Raw genomic sequence first — 17,986 nt, 5'->3', positions numbered from 1 at the left:
CAGTCCTCGTAGACAGACCTATGTAGGGAAGCATTAGAATTTAACTCCATCATATTCCAGGTGTATTTGACCATATTATAAATGGTATGTTCTAGGTTAAACCAGTAGTTGCCTGTATTATCTTATCCTGAAGTTGTCTTCCATTTTGAGGTTCTGCTTGGGAAACAAAAGATCAAATCTTCATATTTAGCAAATGTAAAAATATGCAGGATAGTAGAACTATATTCTGGCACTGCATATTCCAAGAGGAATCATGCATTGATTAGGGAACTGTATTTTTTATTAGTATTACGGGATCTACTTTTAGAAGTACTATGTATTTATTCTTGGAAAGGCTACCCTGTTATGATGTCTCAGGTTAGAAACACCAAAATTAAAAGTCACACTTTCCTCAGCCATATCTTCTAATTTTTCAAATGAAATCCCCAAGTACTTGCAGTTGAAAAAAACCCTAGCAGCAACAAATTGTTCCCTTCGTAGTACAACGAAGGATGGACTCTTATTGGTTTATGGATTTGCGTCCCCCTCATCACTTGGCTGCTTTGCCGAGTTGTAATCAGTACCTTTTAACACCAGAATGAAGCAGATTTGCTCCATATGTCCAATATTGTATATCACTACGCTATCTGCTCTAGCTGTGCCCATAGCCCTGTGACTCCCATGTCGATGCTGCAAGAGCCAGTAAATTGCAAGCTCTTGGCAACAGCAGGAATTATTCCCATTGAAAATATTGCATTATATTCCCTGGCGAAAGAGAACATTTAATGGAGTACAGATGATGTGAATTAATCTTTGAATAAGCATTTAATTTGTTGGCCAAGATCTGATTGCCCTTTTTTTGTAGTATTCTCATAATGAACATAAAAAGATTACAAGATTTGTGAATGCATTCAGTCCTCTGGAAGCTCAGGCAGCTGGCTCGGCTTTGACTTTGTGTCCCCCCTGTCCCCCGTTTGTTATTAGAAACATTTATACAAACTCATAACACTAGCATTGTTAAGAGCACTTCCAGGGCAAGATGTAAGGTTCAGAACTCCATCACCTTACTTAGCCCTTTCTAGCCAAAGGCGCTGAAGAAAAGTATCTTGCTGGAAAATGTATTTTTTGCACAGGTCATTAAAACTGAACCGGTTGGCTTGCCTACAAACATATGCATCAAAAGTATTGAAATAGCTGAGATACAGGACATTCAAATGAATTCTTCCTTCTCTTAGGGATACCTTGCTTTCATTGTACTCAACAATAGAGCAGCACGCTACAATGGTCGTCTACAGTAAATTTTGACCCCAAACCATTTTCAGGACAATGTACAGGATAGCAGGGAGTAGATGTTGGTAATTACGTAAAACTTCAGTTAAAAATACACAGGATATATGTGAATATTCACAAGCTCATTAGTAGAAGCTGAAAGGAAGACCCTGCGGCTTTCCATGCAGATGCAAGGTCTTGCACCAGCAGTGAGTTTGCATCATGGCAGAGAGGAGCTGGGAATAGGAGGAGGGATGAGAGAGATGAGTTGAGTAGAAAATTGAAAAGCATTATTTTGAACTGGATCCCAGTGGGTTATGGATAAGACATTGCAGGCAGGGGTCTTCTTGGAGCAAAGATTTACTGGTGAAATCGGGAGCTGCAGGCCCCGCATCCCAGGAGCACTCCATTAGACTATGTGCTGTGGCATGTGAGGTTTCACGCTCCAGGATGCAGATGGAGCGACAGAAGCTCTTGTCCCTGCTCTCATCGAGAGAGCGCTGGCCTTGGTCTTGCCCTTCTGTGTGGGGCGAGCAGGTGGGGAGTTGCACATGCGCCTGGTGAGACTGGGTCATGGGCAACTGGGGAGGATCCATGAGAACAGGGCAGTTCACTCTTCTCCACGGCAAGAAGTGATTGTGGCCTGAAGGAACAAGGATGCAGTCAAGGCCTTGGCATTTAAAAAAAGGAGGTGGTGACAGGAAGATTTGCAGGCAACAGATGTGGGAGGAGAAGGAGAGTTCAGGGTCAAGGAGGATGGCGTGGCTGGTTCAGGGGCAAAAGGAAGGTTGGCTGGAGATGAGGGTCGGCAAGGACTGGGCTGTGTTTGAAACTGTGCTGCTTGCATGCCTGTGGTGCTTTTTGAGGGGAGGGGGCAGGGAGGAGTTGTGAGCCCTCATAGCAGATTGGTACAGTTCGGAGCTGTATTTCCAGCCTTGGACTCTTGGTTGCAGGGGGCAAATTCTCTTCTCATGTGCATTTCTGCGAGGCTTGTATTAGGAGGTGGAAAAATATGGTCTTGGGCTAAAGCCAAGGAGTTGAGCAAAGCTAGTTGGGGTTTTGTTTCTGATCCCAAGGCAGGTGTAAGGTTTGCAGGAGTCATTTAACCTTCCATTTCTCTTTATGTAAAACAGTGATAACGCCTTCTTATCTTGTAAAGACATCGTAAGGCTTAATTCCATAGTACAGCACTTCTTAAGTAAAAACTGTTCCTGTTGCCTAGATGGGAGAGGCGCAAAAATGATGCAACTTGCTTGGGATTATGTTGGATGCATAAGGCAGAGCTGCGCTGTAATCTGGACAACGGGAGCCTAGTGTTTTAATTTAGCCACTGAACCACACTTGTTTTCTGCTGAGCTTCAGCAGTAGCTGATAGATGAGATTGCAGTTATAAGGATCTATTTTGCTGTTAGTAGAGTTAAGTGCTTCACTGGGATTCCTCTCCTTCCTCTGTCCCCCTCAGTTTGCTGTGTGCTGTTACGTATTCCTTAGAATTTCCTTGAAGATTCAGATTCATTGAGTTTCGTGAATGCACGATTCACAGCAAAGCTGACACATTTCATTACGCTCAGCACATTGCGCAGAGGCTTGGCAAAGGGTCTCTGGGCTTTATTCAACCCAGACACACCGTGTGACCAGCTGTCACAGATTGTGTTTTAAAATTAGAAGGAAACCATAAAACACACTTGAAGGAAGGGGGAAAAGTCCTCTCTCTCCAGGGACAGCAAGAATTTTCACTTTGAGCTGTGACAAAAGATTCACAGAGCACGTCAGGCAGATAGACACAAAGGCTTTGTGCAAAATTCAGCTGGTTTCAGTTTTTCTGCTTGAATGTTATGTGATGGGTAGGCGCCACTGTACAAAGGATTCACCTTGCTCTAGCTTCAGCACAGAGTTCTGCTTTTAGTGTTGCTGACCAGGGCATGTACAGTTTTTGGTGGAACAGTGCATCCTTTTCAACTCACTGCTGGATTAAAAAGGACCTCTGAAAACACTGCATCTTGTTGTGCTACGTTATAGAACAGTGCCAGAGTGGAGGGTTGCATAGCCCTCTTCTGTAGAGGCACTAAAATCTGTTTCCTTCATTAGATCTGCCAGAGTTTCGGCGAGGTAGAGATGCACGCTGATTGTCCTCATACTGCAGAGCTCTTCTGTCCTATTACATGAAACAGCACTTTGTGGGATTTTTGGCTATACAGATAGGACACACATCTGAGTATGTGTTTTTTGGGTTCCTCTGGCCTTTGAGCTGCTAAATGGCCCGTCCCCAAACATAGTGCAAAGCTATGACCTGTCCTGGTGGCTCCATGTGAAAAAACATAGCTGGGTAGTTATCACAGTGCATTTAGTACATGGGGTGCTGGAGCAAGAGACAGATCTGGACTGCAAATGTTTGAGGCCTCCTTTTAGGGGAAGCCTCAGACAGGAATCGGGCGGTGCATAAGGCTTGTGGTACCTGATCGAAATTGTAAAGAACCATTGCAGAGTTCAGGACCACTGAATTTGAGGGCTCGCTTGGAGGCACTGAGGGACTGATTTAGAATTTTTTCTGATGACATCAAGCGGAGTAGGAGCAGGTATAAAAATGAGATCTTGATTATCTGAAACGGAACTTCCAAACTTAGTCGATACTAAGAAATTCAGGCTTAGGTGAATCGGCTGCAATCGGACAGTAAGTCAGTAACAGAGCTGGGGCAAAACTTAGGTTTCCTGACTTTCCCTGCATGACAGGTATCGTTTTTATTGTGACTATTAGCTAATAGTGTGAGGTGCAAACAGGTCATAGCTTTGGAAGAGAGAGAATTGGAGACTTCAAGGCACTGATAGATGACTACTGTAGATGCTAACAAAATTAGTTAATTAACAGTGACGAAATTATGTCATCACCCACTAAGTGAAGCATGCAACACCGTGGCTGGAATCTGTTCAGCGCCTGCTGTTTACCTTGACACATGCCAATTTATAAAATGGGTTAAGCTGTTTCCATTCCAGCATCATATTCTCCGTGTGGGAGAAAGCTTGCCTAATGAAATGCTTCCAAGTGAAAAATTCTGTTCTTGAGGCTCATTAATCTTTTCCCTCTGTGATAAGGAGGTACTTGTTCAAAGTCCGTGCTGAATCCTGATCTCTCTGTAGCAGAGGAGGTAGCAAAAGTATATACAATGAGGAAATTAAATGCATGTTAAATTCTTATGCCTTTATGTTTAAGGGCCATACACAATCCGCATACAACCTTGAATAGAACAACAGCTTCTTGGAGGAGTTAACAGGCATCTGCAAAGACTTTTTCGTGCAATGCTATCTGTTGAGTTCATCTATTATAATCAGGTCAGTATATTGCAATGGCAGAATGATGAGGCTGCCCAGTGTGTCAGTGTCATAAATGAAGGTTGGATTCAGGTCTGTTCTCTGCTGGACTTGCACAGAGTCACAGCGCATCCCTGTTCTGCACACTGGCATAGTCTGAGGCAAGTACTGGAGATGGAAAGCCCCCACATGCTTCATGATGGCACTAGCTATGCTCTGGGATGGATTCGGGTCTGGAAAAGGCCACGCAGACCAGTTTGAACAGATACTCTGCATTTTGCTCTTTCTAAGCATAGTGCAGATGCTTTGAGTCTGAGTTATAGCAAGGCTTATCAGACTAATCCTGCATGATTTACTCTGTAGGAACAAATACAGCTTTTTGTAACGTACAAATAGAGATCCCACTAGCAGCGTTATTTTGTTTATAAACAGTTAAAGCAGAAAGCTGGTCCCCAGGCCCAGAGAGAACATCTTGAATGAGAGCATGGGCTGGTAATAGAATGAGGAAAACTAAATTATGACGTTTGGATTTTATCTGCCTTATTCAAAAGGAAGTTGCAATGTTCAGCATCTCACAGGTTTTAACCTAGGAAGGATAAGGCGGCCTGTGGCATCTGGCATTTCCCCTTATGTTTTTACAGTGCTCCTATATCCTTCTCAAAGAAAGATGTTTTTATAAAGGCAGTTTTTTAAAAGGCTTTTATAAAAATATCAGATACGTTTCGACTTCAGGTCCCAGAGTACATCAGCACACTCACACAGACATACCTTACCTTGGGGAGCTGCAGGAGTTCACAGTCCTGTTTTTTTTCTTATTCCAGCTGGAGATGTAAGGAACAAGCCTGTTTGTCAGGCAGCATTTTTGTCTACAGTGGAATGTGACCTGCCTCCCCAATGAAGGGCTTTCAAATGGGCTGCCTGGGGGATCTTAGAGCAAACTTGCCCTTGGTGCGATAGTAAAAGAGTTGCTCTGATGTAGTTGGCCTAGCAAGGCAGATTTACAGGAGCGAAGGCCTCTCAGGGGAGCGAAGCCAGCTGGAGCGTCCTCTTGACTGAACAAATCGTAAAGGGAATCTCTTATTCCGCTGGGAAGAAGTTGTGGGATTGGCCTTACTCCCAGCCTCTGGCAAAAGGGACGTGTCCACAGCAGGGGGAGAGTTTTGTCCCAAAACGCTGCGTGATGTGGCTACCCTTTCCTCAGTATAATGCTTTCTTGGCCCATTAAGGGGACTAGAGGAGAGGGAGTTGAAGTGAGAGCAGCCCTAAAATTGCTGCAGTGGGGCAGGAGCTCAACCAGGTTGCCTCAGGTCTCCAGACCTGAGGAAGGGCGTACCTTTACAGCACTTTTCTGTCTCTCCTTTGCCTATTCTTTGCTCTCCCAGCGTTAAAAGGCTGCTCTCAAGCTCTGGGTCTTATTCTCCATTTCCTGCTATTTATGTTTCCAGGCAGGTGCTTATATTGAGTCTGATATAACCAAGTAGAGGCTAGCATCCTCAGTCCTGCTGTTAGGAGTTTTAAGCGTGTGTGCGTGCACACAGGTGTGTGTGTAAAAAATGACTGCCTGAAATGCGCAGCTGCTATCACACATGTAGTTTCAGATGATTTCGTTGCTACTTCTGAAGCATCTTGCCCAAGTAGATAATAGATGCGCTTGTCCCTTTAGACAGATAGTACCTTAAATACAGAAAAATGCCAGTTGGTGCTTTTCCTTCCGAGTTTTATATCCTGGAGGGCCCTTCACCAAATAAACTACTAGCAGGCTGGGTGGGAGGCTTGATCTTCAGAAATGCAATGGCTTAGGCCTTTTTAATGCAAATCCGTGTTTCTAGGAGTTAATTTGATAGGAAAGCCCTCTATGAGAAGGGCATCTTTAAGTGCATGGATTTCTTAATCGTTTAACTTTTGAGGTGTAGGTTGGCTCTGGCCATTGACTCTAAATATAACAGCTATCATATTTTCCATTGTAATGGCTATTATTTTTCTTTAGGCTACGAAAAAGAGCATATTTCTGTTAAGTAGGGATACCACAGGCTCTCCCTGGGATATGTGAAGTGATTGATTTCCAATGGACGTTAGCAATTGACTGCTTTCTAAAATGAGACTTATTACTAGCAGTAAAAATCACTTAAGATAGAATTCTACTTTCAGTAAATTCAAAGTTTGAATTTAGAGAATGATGGGTAGAATTTGACTTACCAATTCAGTCTAAGTCTTAGTCCCACTGAGCAAAATTCATAGGCACAAAGGCATTTGCATAGGCCCGCTGTAGCAATAATCTATCCCTGAATGTGCTAATACCCACCTAGCCCTCTAAGGCAAGAGTGCGAAATGAGAAGCTATGAGCTACATGCATCATTTGGCTATATGATGATTTAACATTTTACTAGCTCAGTCTTCCCATCTGCAGTCTGGGAACACTAACTCTGAATGTCTCAAAACTATTGTGAAAATGTCATGGGTGGGAGTTTATAGAGTGAGTTGAGATCCTCTGTTGAGGGGGCAGCATATTATTAGTCAGAACTGGGCCAGATATTGAGTTTATGCATGGACCGTGGGGACCATAGCTTTGACTCAGATGCTGTAGGTAAATCTAAATTCATACCACAGTCTGCAGAGAATGGCTGTTTTCCTTTTAATTTGCTGTTCTTCAATGGGTCTCCAGCCTTTGCTAGCCTGCCTTTTGTGAAATGAATTTTCCACATTCAAAAGCAGCAGTGTTTTATTTTTGTTTTAGCTTTGCTTGGGAATGCAGAGCAATTCAATCAAGAGGAAAATACACCATGAAAAGCTCTGAAAGCCCCGAGGTCAAGGATCTGAAGTTACCCACAATATTAATGACAAACCAGCGGCTGCACCATGGCAACGGGCAGAAGAATATGTGGCGTGGAAACCATAAGTAGTGTGGGGCTTTGAAAGAGCACAACCGGGAGAAAAATGGAAATTACATGATGTTCTCTCTGTTCTGTGCTAGGACAGCCATGTACAGTCTAATCCCTAGTGTTGGCATTTCCAAGATTTTCCAGAGGGCCCTGTAAGAGGTGGAGAAAGGAGTTGGAACTGGAGTTAGACTGCCAAGAAGTTTTATTTTAGTGGGGGAAGGTTTGGAGGAGAGCAAGTTAAGTAAAGTTACTTAGAAAAAAGCATGCTGGTGCTAAGGAATCTCCATGCATGGATTCTCCTTTGGGGTTCCCTGCTGGTACCAAATGAGTCATTCTGAAAAATCACAAGTTGATGATGGACTTGATTAGAAGTATGAGCCAGAGCTCCTTTACCAAAGCTGGGAATTAGCAGCAATAGGTTGTGCTGTTGACTTCAGAGGATGTTGAGTTTCCTAATGAAGGAATTGTTTCCAAAAATGCCTCTAGATGGAATAGTCTGTTATTTGATTTTAATAGAAGTTTGTTTTTGTGACCATCTCTGCTTGGTGGTACATGAGACAAAGAACTGTAGCTGTGGAGGGCTGAACTTACAAGTTCTTGCATCGCGTGGCAGTTGTAGGGTGCAGGGGATGAGGGAGGGAGAGAGATGCAGCTTTCTTCTCCTGCAAGGCCCCGTAAAACTGCAGTACCTACCTATGCTTGGGAGTGTGAGAATTATACACAGGCTAACGTGGCTTTTTCCGATAAAGGTAGTCCTGCTGTCACCTTCATTCTTACTAGCAGATGTGGCACTGATGGGAGAATTTCACTGTTCTCTCAAATGTGGGGTACCATTTTGCCTTGCAGAAACTTGCTTTTTACGGTTAGTCCAGACCAATTTCTGTTGGTGCAGTTCAAGGCTTCACAAGCATTTTTCATTGAGCAGTGACTGCAGCAACTAATTGGCAGTGGTGGAACCCGGCTCTACAAACCACAGATGGTCGGCATACCATGGCTTGGCCACCCCAGTCTAGAGTAAGGGTGTTTTGACCACGTTTTGCAATGTGTGGTGAACCATCAGCCAAATCCTCAGATGGCATACATTAGCATTATGGCTTGAAGTCAATGTCAGCATTTGCTGCTCTGCATATTATTCTGCACAGATGCCCCTTTTGCTCTTCCTTTTGCGTATATAAGAATGGCAACTGTGTAACCATGCATGGAGCTTTGCAAGCTTTGCACACATGCTTTTTTGATCAGGCCCTGCTTTCCAGAACACCAGTGATATAGTTAGTGACTCAGAACCGGGTCATGGTAAACTGGATCACTGAACAGCCCGGGGTTCTGTTTTGCTATGCTTTGACATCTGTTGCTGTAGCATTTGTTCTGTACACTTGGCGATCAGATGACCTAATTCTTTTTTGTGTCAACAGGGAGCATGTTTGAGCAGGGAGAGGGATGAGTTTTGAGGAAAGCCCTATGCAAAAATCTGTCCATTGAATCTGGTTGCTCAGAGGAACTTGACTGAAACAACTGAACGAGAAGAGAGGAAAGAAGCATATAAAGCATCGGGGAAACTGGAGGGTAATTTGACTTGGAAAAGGAAATGAGCAATGGAGAATGACAGCATGAGTGGGGAAGAATTTTAAATGTAAAGAACAGAATAGGCAGGGGAAGGAAAACTGTCTGGAATAAGAGAAGAAAGTGGTGTGTTTGTGGGTTTTTTTTTGTTTTTTTGTTTTTGTTTATCTGGATGAAGGTGAGGACTGGAGAAGCAGTGAACTCTGCTGCGAATGCTGCAAAGGATTGCTTAGCACCTAAAATGTGCCCATAGGACCCTTTTGATAGTGTGAAAGGCAGTAGCTCAGGAGGTGTTGAATTTGGCACAGCAGGGCTTTGCAGCTTCTGGGCACTCAGAGCAGTCTCCTTTGAAGCACCCTTTGATCACTTGGGAAAAGCTGGAATTAAATGACAGAAGGGAACAGAAAGTTCAGCTGGGACACATGGCTGAGAAATGTGACTGTGTTTCCTTCTCTCAGTCAGTTGGCGTTTCTTGGGTACCTTTTAATTTCTTGTGCAGCGTACAGTGGCTCAGTGGCTACTCAGCTGACTTTGAGTATTTTACTTCTGAACAACATGCGAGTGTTGCCTCTTTCCGCCTCTTCTAATGCTTATGGCTCAGTAACTCCAACCCTATGGCAAAAAGAATTGAGATTGGCTAGTCATTAATACTGTTATTTCCTGAGGCCGTTCTGCTTTCCAAAATAACCTAACTGTACCAACTTGCTTAATTTGGATCCTTTTCTCCTTTGTATGGATCCTTTTCTCCTCTTACTGTCTACCATAGACGTTAATGTCTATGTTAGTTAAATATCTAACATATTTATGAGTAGGTAGAAATGATGATAAAGGATGAGTGAAAGAGTGATAACGGAATGTGTATGCATGGGTCAGAAGTGATCCAGACTTAAATTTCTGTGGCATCATTTCACAGAATCACAGAATGGTTGAGGTTGGAAGGGACCTCTGGAGACCATCTGGTCCAACCCCCCTGCTCAAGCAGGGTCACCTAGAGCACATTGCCCAGGATTACGTCCAGATGGCTTTTGAATATCTCCAAGGAAGGAGACTCCACAATCTCTCTGGGCAACCTGTTCCAGTGCTCAGTCACCCTCACAGTGAAGAAGTTTTTCCTCATGTTCAGAACTTTTGTTTTTTTGACTAATGTTTCCAGAGCAGAAACGTGCAATGGGTTCCTTCTCCCTGCTTAGCCAAGATTGGCTGACACCAGAGTACAGTGCCATCTTGATCAGATAGAAGAGCTGCAGGAGTTTGGCATCTGTCTTAGAGCGAGTGAGCGGGACAAGACTGATTGCCGTGTTTTGGGCAGGAAAGAAGGGTTGCCCCGACAGTCTACTGATGGAGGAACCAGTGTATTTTGGGGGATTTTGATGCTTCTGAAAACTGTTACCAATGAGACCTTCTAGGAGGATTTGTTAACATGCCAGGAAGCTGGTGGCAGAGGTGGGTGGAGGGGAGGATCTGGATAAGTCTGTGGAAGACTGTGGTCCCCGTGCCATCGAACGCAGTTACTGTGATGGATGTTCCTATCCTTCGGATGCTATGAAGATAGTCTGATATGCTTTGTGAGCTGTTTGGACATTCCTGTAGAGCTGGGAGCTGTACAAGTACCTGGCTACATTGAGGGCTAAATGCAATACTGATGTGATGGAGGGAATAAGGATAGCGTAGTGGACGCCCCATCTTGTGCGACCCTCAGTTCACCAGGCAGTTACAGTGGGCAAAGCGGGGAGGAGGCTTGCGTAGCTAGTGCTGTCTCTGAGGACTATGATTTTGCTGGTCAAACCAGATGTTGAAGACTCAGCTGCCTCCTGCTCCAAAAAGCACCCGGATATTGTCCTTAAACTAAGAAACTGCAAATTTACCTCTCCATGACTGATTTCTTGACTTCCCTCACTAGTCCCCGTGTTTGTTTGTTTTTTTTTCAAATGTGATTGTATGGCTCTGGAGCAACTGCTGACTCATAAGCAATCTAAGTGCAACTCTTGTGCCTTAACAATGTCACGTAACTAGCCGTGGGGATCTGCGGGGCTTCTCTCTGACTTTAGACCTATCAGTAGAAGTAAACCAGGATGGGGCTAAGCTCGCTATTACTGAGCCACCAAGGCACCAAACCGGATGCATAGCCCAGTGCCAACCCACACTAGAGCAATGAGACAGCAGTGGAGCAGCTATCCTTGCCTATGTGATGTATTTCCAGGGCTTGCAGAATTATATGGTGCATGTCTTGTGGATTTGGCTGTACAAATCTTTTGTTATGCGGAGGAAGGTTGGCCACTGCTCCTCCAGCTGTTCATAAAGTGATACGTGTCAGTGGTAACCCTGCGTGTAATATCAGAAACAGCAGCTACAGATGGAAAATCACTAAAGTGCAAGTTGTACTGACGTGCTTGACTTCTGACATCAGATTCCTCGGAAAAGATCCTGAGGAATCTGGGAACCGTGGCACATGATGGATTATTTCTGGTTTGGCCTGTCTCCTCCATGCAGCTTGTTTCTGACAGTCTGTGCTCCTCTTGACAGCTGGAGGGTTGTGGAAATGCAGCGTATTGCTTGCTGCCTTTACTATTCCTGCTCTGCTAACAGGCTGGCGTACGTCTGAGTGTGACACTGTGAATGTTGATCATATGTCCTGAGGTGACAAAGTTCTGCAGTACAGTCTGCTCTGTTCTTTCCAGCAAGGATGCAAAAAATAATCATGCATGTTTGCTGGAGCCAAAGGACATGCTAAAACTCCATTACCTTCCATTAGAGTTTGTAGGCAGTCATTCACCCAGAGAGAGACTACCATAGGTTATAGAGAAGAGGTAGATTTAAAGCCTGCTGCTAATTTCTGATCTGTATGAGTACAACCTGCAAAGACTGATTCCAGCTCTTGCTGGCTCACTGAAGGGCATGTTCTTAGCTCTTCTGTTTCAGTTTTTCCACTGATCCTGTTGCTGTAGAATCAAAGGTTAATAATCTGCCCAAGCAGCGTTGGAAAGGGCTTGCAAATTGAAGAGCGCGGTGCCCTCTGGAAGCCAAGCCCTCCACAAGGCTGTCAACACTGTGCAAGTGTGGGGTGAGATGCAGGGAGGGATGCTGTTCTGTGCCTTCACAAGCTTAGCAGCCAGCCGGTGTACCACTGAGCGCTCCTGGGTCCTCTGTGCAGCAGGTGGGGTTTGGGACGTTCAGTGCTTGATGCATTGAGCGGCTTGCTCAGCTCTTACAAGAGATGCTCTTGCTCCAGGCTTAGATGAGCCTGTTTTTGGTGTGAGGATAGGCTAGGCAGCTTTTTTTTTCTCAGCCTATTTCCAAGCAGCTCAAAGGACAGTACTTTCAAGTCCCTGAAGTTCTTTACGGTTATACTTTCTCCCCCTTAGGATGTCTAACAGTAGGAAGTTACCTGTCCAAATCTCAACCTGAAGCACGGATCTAAACAAAGATGAGCCTAGGCAAAACTGCTGGATGATTCCACATCTGTAACGGGTCAAAAACCTGGGCTGAAGCCAAGCTTGTAATGGCCTTTCAGCTCTGGATCCAAGTTTTCTTTTAAGAGTCCTGTGTTTATATAACCTGAATAGACTGGTAGATGGACTCATACAAGCTGTGCAGTGATACTTGCTCACTGAGTAGCTGTTTTGTATATTGAATGCTGATGCCCACGTAGACGGGTCAGTGTTCTTTAATAGCATTAAACTATCACTTTAGTCTGCCTAGTAATTTATTTCAGGGTCTAGGCTTAGCAAAGGAGTTAACCCCATTTTTAGGCTCATCCTTTACAGCGTGGTACTGCTCTAGTGGTGGTCCCAGGGAAATAATTGCAATAGTGGGACAGATTATTTTACTCTGAGGTTTGTTTGAATGCCACTCACACAAGTGCAAGAAGCAGAGTGAAAGCTTTAGTGGCTTCCTGCTTTGGGAAGGGAGGGGAGCTAGTTACAGAGATCACTGTTTTCTGGGCACTGGGGCCAAATTTGTTCTGTTAGTGAATCTGCTCTCATAACGCATGAGTCCTAGGTATGCAAAGGGGGCAAGATGAGTCATGAGCTCTTGCAACAGTTCCAAAAAAAGAGCAAAAGTCCTGTACTGCTTGTTCGCGGCCTTCCTGGCGTTTGCACAGGGGAAGTCTAAAGCCATTCCCCTGCCATATTGTTTCCCATGAGTATCTGCCAAAGAATGCCTGATGCAAAAAATAAACCATGGCAAGTGCAGTCTGTTTCCATTACTGTATGGGGAATGACTGGCTTATGTAACACACAGCGTGAAACCGTTGCAGAGATCAAATATAAATATTGCTCTGTTGTGGAATGTACTGGGAGCATAGTGAACATGTTTGCGGCAAATGAAAAATCAAAGCTCATTATCACTCATGAGATTTACCCTCTTTGTGCATGTTTGTGTGCGTCTTTCTATTTCTGTACGTTAAAAACTCTAGGTCGAATCCTGACATTCTGAGTCTATTTTTATTCTGTTGCTACTCAGGCAAACCTTCCATTGACACTAATTGGAAGACTGCCTAAGTAGAGGTTGCCCAGGGAATTCAGAATCTGGCTGTAGCCCTGCTTGATTTTTATTGCTGAGATTCCCTTTCTTGAGGTTTATCTCTATATCTTTAAGTCTGGCTTAGCAAATGCCCAGCTGGTGCAAATTTGCATTGCACTCTGAGGCCAAACATTGTTTTGGGGTGGCAGGGTTCTTTTCTCCTCTGTGTTTGGGATAGATGTCTTGCAAGTCTGTGGCCCTGCTACTAGGTCTGTACGTTGTGGGATTTTCCCCATGGAAAGGGATACGTGGGTGAAGCCAGCCAGGTGGCAGTGGAGCTGTGCTGACTTGAGCTGGCTGTGGATGTGGCATGCAGAGTGTTCCCCCCACTCCCCTTCCCCCCTCATCATTGGAAGCTTTTGGAGTTTGATGGCAGAGATTCAAATGAGTCCCTTCCAATCTCAAAGCTCTCCCTGCTGTTTTCCTGCTAACCTGCTGCTTCCGAGTTTGTTCTCTCTGAACCACCACCACCATCTCACACAAAGGTGGCAGCAGGTAAGGATTTGGCATGGAAGGCCCCGCTTGAAAGACACCTGGGGGGCAAAACTGGCTTGTGAAGTGAAATATATAGCCAGCAGATGAAACAATCCTCTGGCAGCGTGATGAAAATGACTGTCCGGTGGAACCTCTGCGCCTGGGGCAGTGAGCAAGGAAGATTCATTTCCTTTTATCATTAGCTTGGTGTTTGGTTTTAGGCTATTGCCCAAATGCTGCAGTCACTACCCACAAAGGATCGGTTGAGGAAAAACCATCCTAGACAGGTGGTGCTGCAAAAACAGGTGGTGGTAAGGTGTCACGTAAGGAAGTAGAGGAGTGATGTTAAATGAAGGAGAGGGAATGTGTCTGATACAAGCATGAGCAAGTCTGTGGGCGATGATGTAAACCACCTCCTGATGGAGGGTAGGGGAGCTTTTGGTACGTGAAAATAGTGTCAACAAGAACAAACTTGTGGGGGCTCACAGGGGCTTCTTGTTTCCTGCAGTGTCACTAATGACAATTGTCAAGTTGCTGCTCCCTACTGGACACAGTCAAAGATTTTGTTCTCCTCTTTCTCTCTACAGCCTGAAGGGTGCTTTCCTCATGTCAGTTAGCTCAAATTAGTTAGAGGTTTAAGAACGTGGGATCAAGCCCCCAAAACGCACTGATTACTCTCTTACCATCCCATAACCCAGCCTGTATTTTAACTAACTTGTGCCATTTTCTAGCTATTTCTGCAGTTGGCTGGTAATAGATGATGGCACTGCAGACCGTAACACTTTCTGGAGAAAAAAGGTCACCTCAGGTCTCCAAAGGTCCTCATACCACTCAGAAACAAGTGGCCGTCCACCTCTGAGAGCTCCCCCTTCTTCCCCTCCCATTGCTACCAGGATGGTATGGGCAGATTGTGGGCTGGATGTGTTGCGATAAAGTTATGGGTGGGTATTACAAAAGTAGTGGTGGAAGAGTTGTCGAGGGCTTACTGCTGTCTCTGCACAGAAGGAATTCCCAAATTGTGCTGTGACACTTAGTGGAACCCACAGTCCTATTTGGTAACAGTGCCAAACCTCTGAATCTCTCCAGAAAAGGGATATGTTCCCGTTACGCTCCCAGGCCCAATAATCCTTACAGAGAAGTGATGTCCAGCCTGTATGACCTTCAGGAGGAGGGGTGAATACATGCGAAGGTAAGCAGAGTGGTTGTTAGTTGTACATGAAGCTCTGAAGGGATAGCACATAGTTCTGTTAAGCTAAGAAATCCTTCTGCATAAACATTAACCGGCACTAACTTAATATTCTACAGACTTAATACACTCTCAAAGGATTTTGTAGAGTGCTTATTATCTGGCTAGAGACAATTCACTCCAAGAATTAATGTTGTGTGGACTGCTGTTCGTTACAATGCTAATAAAGCTTAATATGAGCTTAAAATCCACGCCCTGTTTAAACCTCAGACAGTTTGCCCTGATGACATGAGTGGAGCAGGAAACCTCCTTTCTGTCAGTCAGCCTCAAAGGCCAGACTTCAGGTTTCTTACCCTCTGATGTGACAAGTTACCTCAACTATTGGCCTAGGCAGCGGGTCAGCTGCAAAAGATAGTTCTGACTTCAGATATACCCCTGAACTTCCTTGTGCTCTAGGGAAACAATAATGCCATTCTTGGGACATCTGCAGAAGCAGTAAAATGCGAAATCCCTTGTGCTACAAGCTATTCTCATGAAGTTTCTAATCAAGTATTTGGCAAAGAGAACTGAGTAATTTGGATAATTTTGGAAATGGAGCCTCTGATCTTCTTCAGCTTCATTCATTACTCTATTTAATATGTAATTATAGCTAGATAAAACACCATTAGCCACTAATTCCCTGTTACTGATGAAGATGAAACTGAGTTGCCCTTGTAAGTGCCTTATTTCATGCTGCTTAGTGCCTGAGCCTACAGAGGGACACCTCTGAAATGTCTCTTTAGAGCAAGCAAAGCAGGACTTTCCTAGACCTGTGGTCCAAATTGTATAATCAGTATTTAGGATTTTAGTTCCAGTTCTCATTTTTGGTGACCTTTGAAATAGTCCAAAAGGCTCACAGAGTTTAATGTACTTCCCAGCCACGTGGTTCTTCTGGTATCAGGAAGGTCAGTGTGACTTCGTATGCAGCTGAGAAACTCCAGGGACTTTCGATGGCATGGTTCTGCTCTGTAGCTCAAGGAGAGAAAGAAAGGAGGGCATTTCACACAGAAGTTAAAGGGCTTCACATGGGGACAAAGTGTATGCCACAAGGTATCTTTTGTAATCCTTGGCTTCCTCCCATAGCTTTCTAGGGGGTACCTATGCAGGGGAAACAGGCAGAACTAGTCTCTGTTTCCTGATCTCGAAGGCAGCCAGATGCAAAGTGGTTCTGCTCCAGGTGCCATATAGATGCATTAGGAGAATGCAGAGCCAAAGCTAATATAATACTCCCTGTCCTGTGGCACAAGGATGGGCAAAGAGAGCACACGCCTGTCTCTACCCATATTCCCAGGGAAACTGAACCCCTTTGCAAGGCACAGAACTGCCAGAGGAGAAGTGGCATCTGGGAGTGTGAGCAGCTTAGGAGTCTGCACACAACCATCTCCACTCTGGGTTTTTACTGTGGGTCCAGAGTTGTTTGGTGTGTAAAAGCACCAGCAAATAAGAAAGCGTCCAAAGTGAGTTTCTTTGCTTCCCTTTAAGTTGTGGACCATTAGGACCTACTTTACAATGGTATTTTGGTACTCCATTTCTTGATATTTGCAATGTGGGACAAGATCCCAAAAAGAAGATGTTAGACAGGAACAAAGGGTGATTATTAATACTAGCACCCAGAGACTCCAGTCTCAAACCCAGACTTTCGGATTTCTGAGGAAATGTAAGGGAAGAATCACTTTTTATTGTGTGGCAATGACCAGTTTAGTCACCCCCGAGGAATCACTTTGCCTTCTTGAATTACCCTGTTAAAAGGACTTCCCGTTAGGCTACAAAGAGAATCTTACTGACGGGGGCTGGAGCAAGAGAGTTGATATACACAGTGATATACTTAATGCGTTCAGTCATAAGGAGCCCCATGTAGCTATTCCTTCAGTTTCCAGCAAGTCTGTGAATGCCTGTGAACTCCCTTTCCTTTTGATTTGTCAACAGAACTCATGACCGTGTCCATGGAGTTAATTGTAATATATTTGACATGCCTTGTTATAAACAGCAGCTGCAGGCCTAAATGTATACAGCAAGCTTCCTCTGAGTCTATCATTTAGACATATCAACCCAACATTGCTACAAGGTCACAGCTATTCAGGAAGCTACATTAACTACAAACTGACACTTACACTGAATAAATTTGCTTCATCCAGTACTGGGGAAAAAAAATTACCCGTTGTCTTTGGATAATGAGGCATGCTTGATAATGGGCCTGTGACTGCATCTTCACTATTTTATGGTGGTCTTGCCTTGATTTTCTGTTCCTTCTATTCTGCAAGAGAAGATGAGCTCCTTGCCTTATTTTGAAAAAAAGCAAGTGACATAACAGAGACTGAATCACAGGACTAAATGAAATGATTCATAGATTGTTAGATTTTAAGGCCAGAAGGGACCGTTATGACCAAACGTTCTGACCTTCTGTGTAAGGTAGACCAGAGAATCTCATCCAAAAATTCCAGGAGCGAGTCCTCCATTTCTGAATCTGAATGAAGTCTCTGATAGTAATTGCCGTGAAGCCATGCTATCCTCCTGTGCCTGGCCAAAGTGCTCAGGACTTAACCAGACAGTGATCATTTTACACTGCAAACCTATTTAGGAGGAAGGAGAATTTTAAAGCAGAAAGCAAACAACAGAGGTTCAAAGAAAAGATGGCTATGAACTGACTGTAGTTCAAGAAATCAAAGCAAACTGCCCATTTAAAGGAGGCGAAGGAGGTAGATTGAACCAGATTTTACTGAGATACAGGCGGATATTTCACGTTGGCTACACCAGGCAGACGGGTGCAGGT

General features: G+C 44.3%; 1 protein-coding gene across 1 annotated transcript in view; it reads left to right on the top strand.

Moving 5' to 3' along the window:
- Nucleotides 1–17,986, top strand: part of SLC41A3 (solute carrier family 41 member 3) — a 115,448-nt gene that overhangs the window by 56,326 nt on the left and 41,136 nt on the right. The gene's annotated exons all lie outside the window — the stretch shown is intronic.

Source organism: Struthio camelus, chromosome 14 (assembly GCF_040807025.1).
Source record: "Struthio camelus isolate bStrCam1 chromosome 14, bStrCam1.hap1, whole genome shotgun sequence".
NCBI lineage: Eukaryota > Metazoa > Chordata > Aves > Struthioniformes > Struthionidae > Struthio > Struthio camelus.
This window is presented reverse-complemented; position numbering and strand designations above follow the sequence as displayed.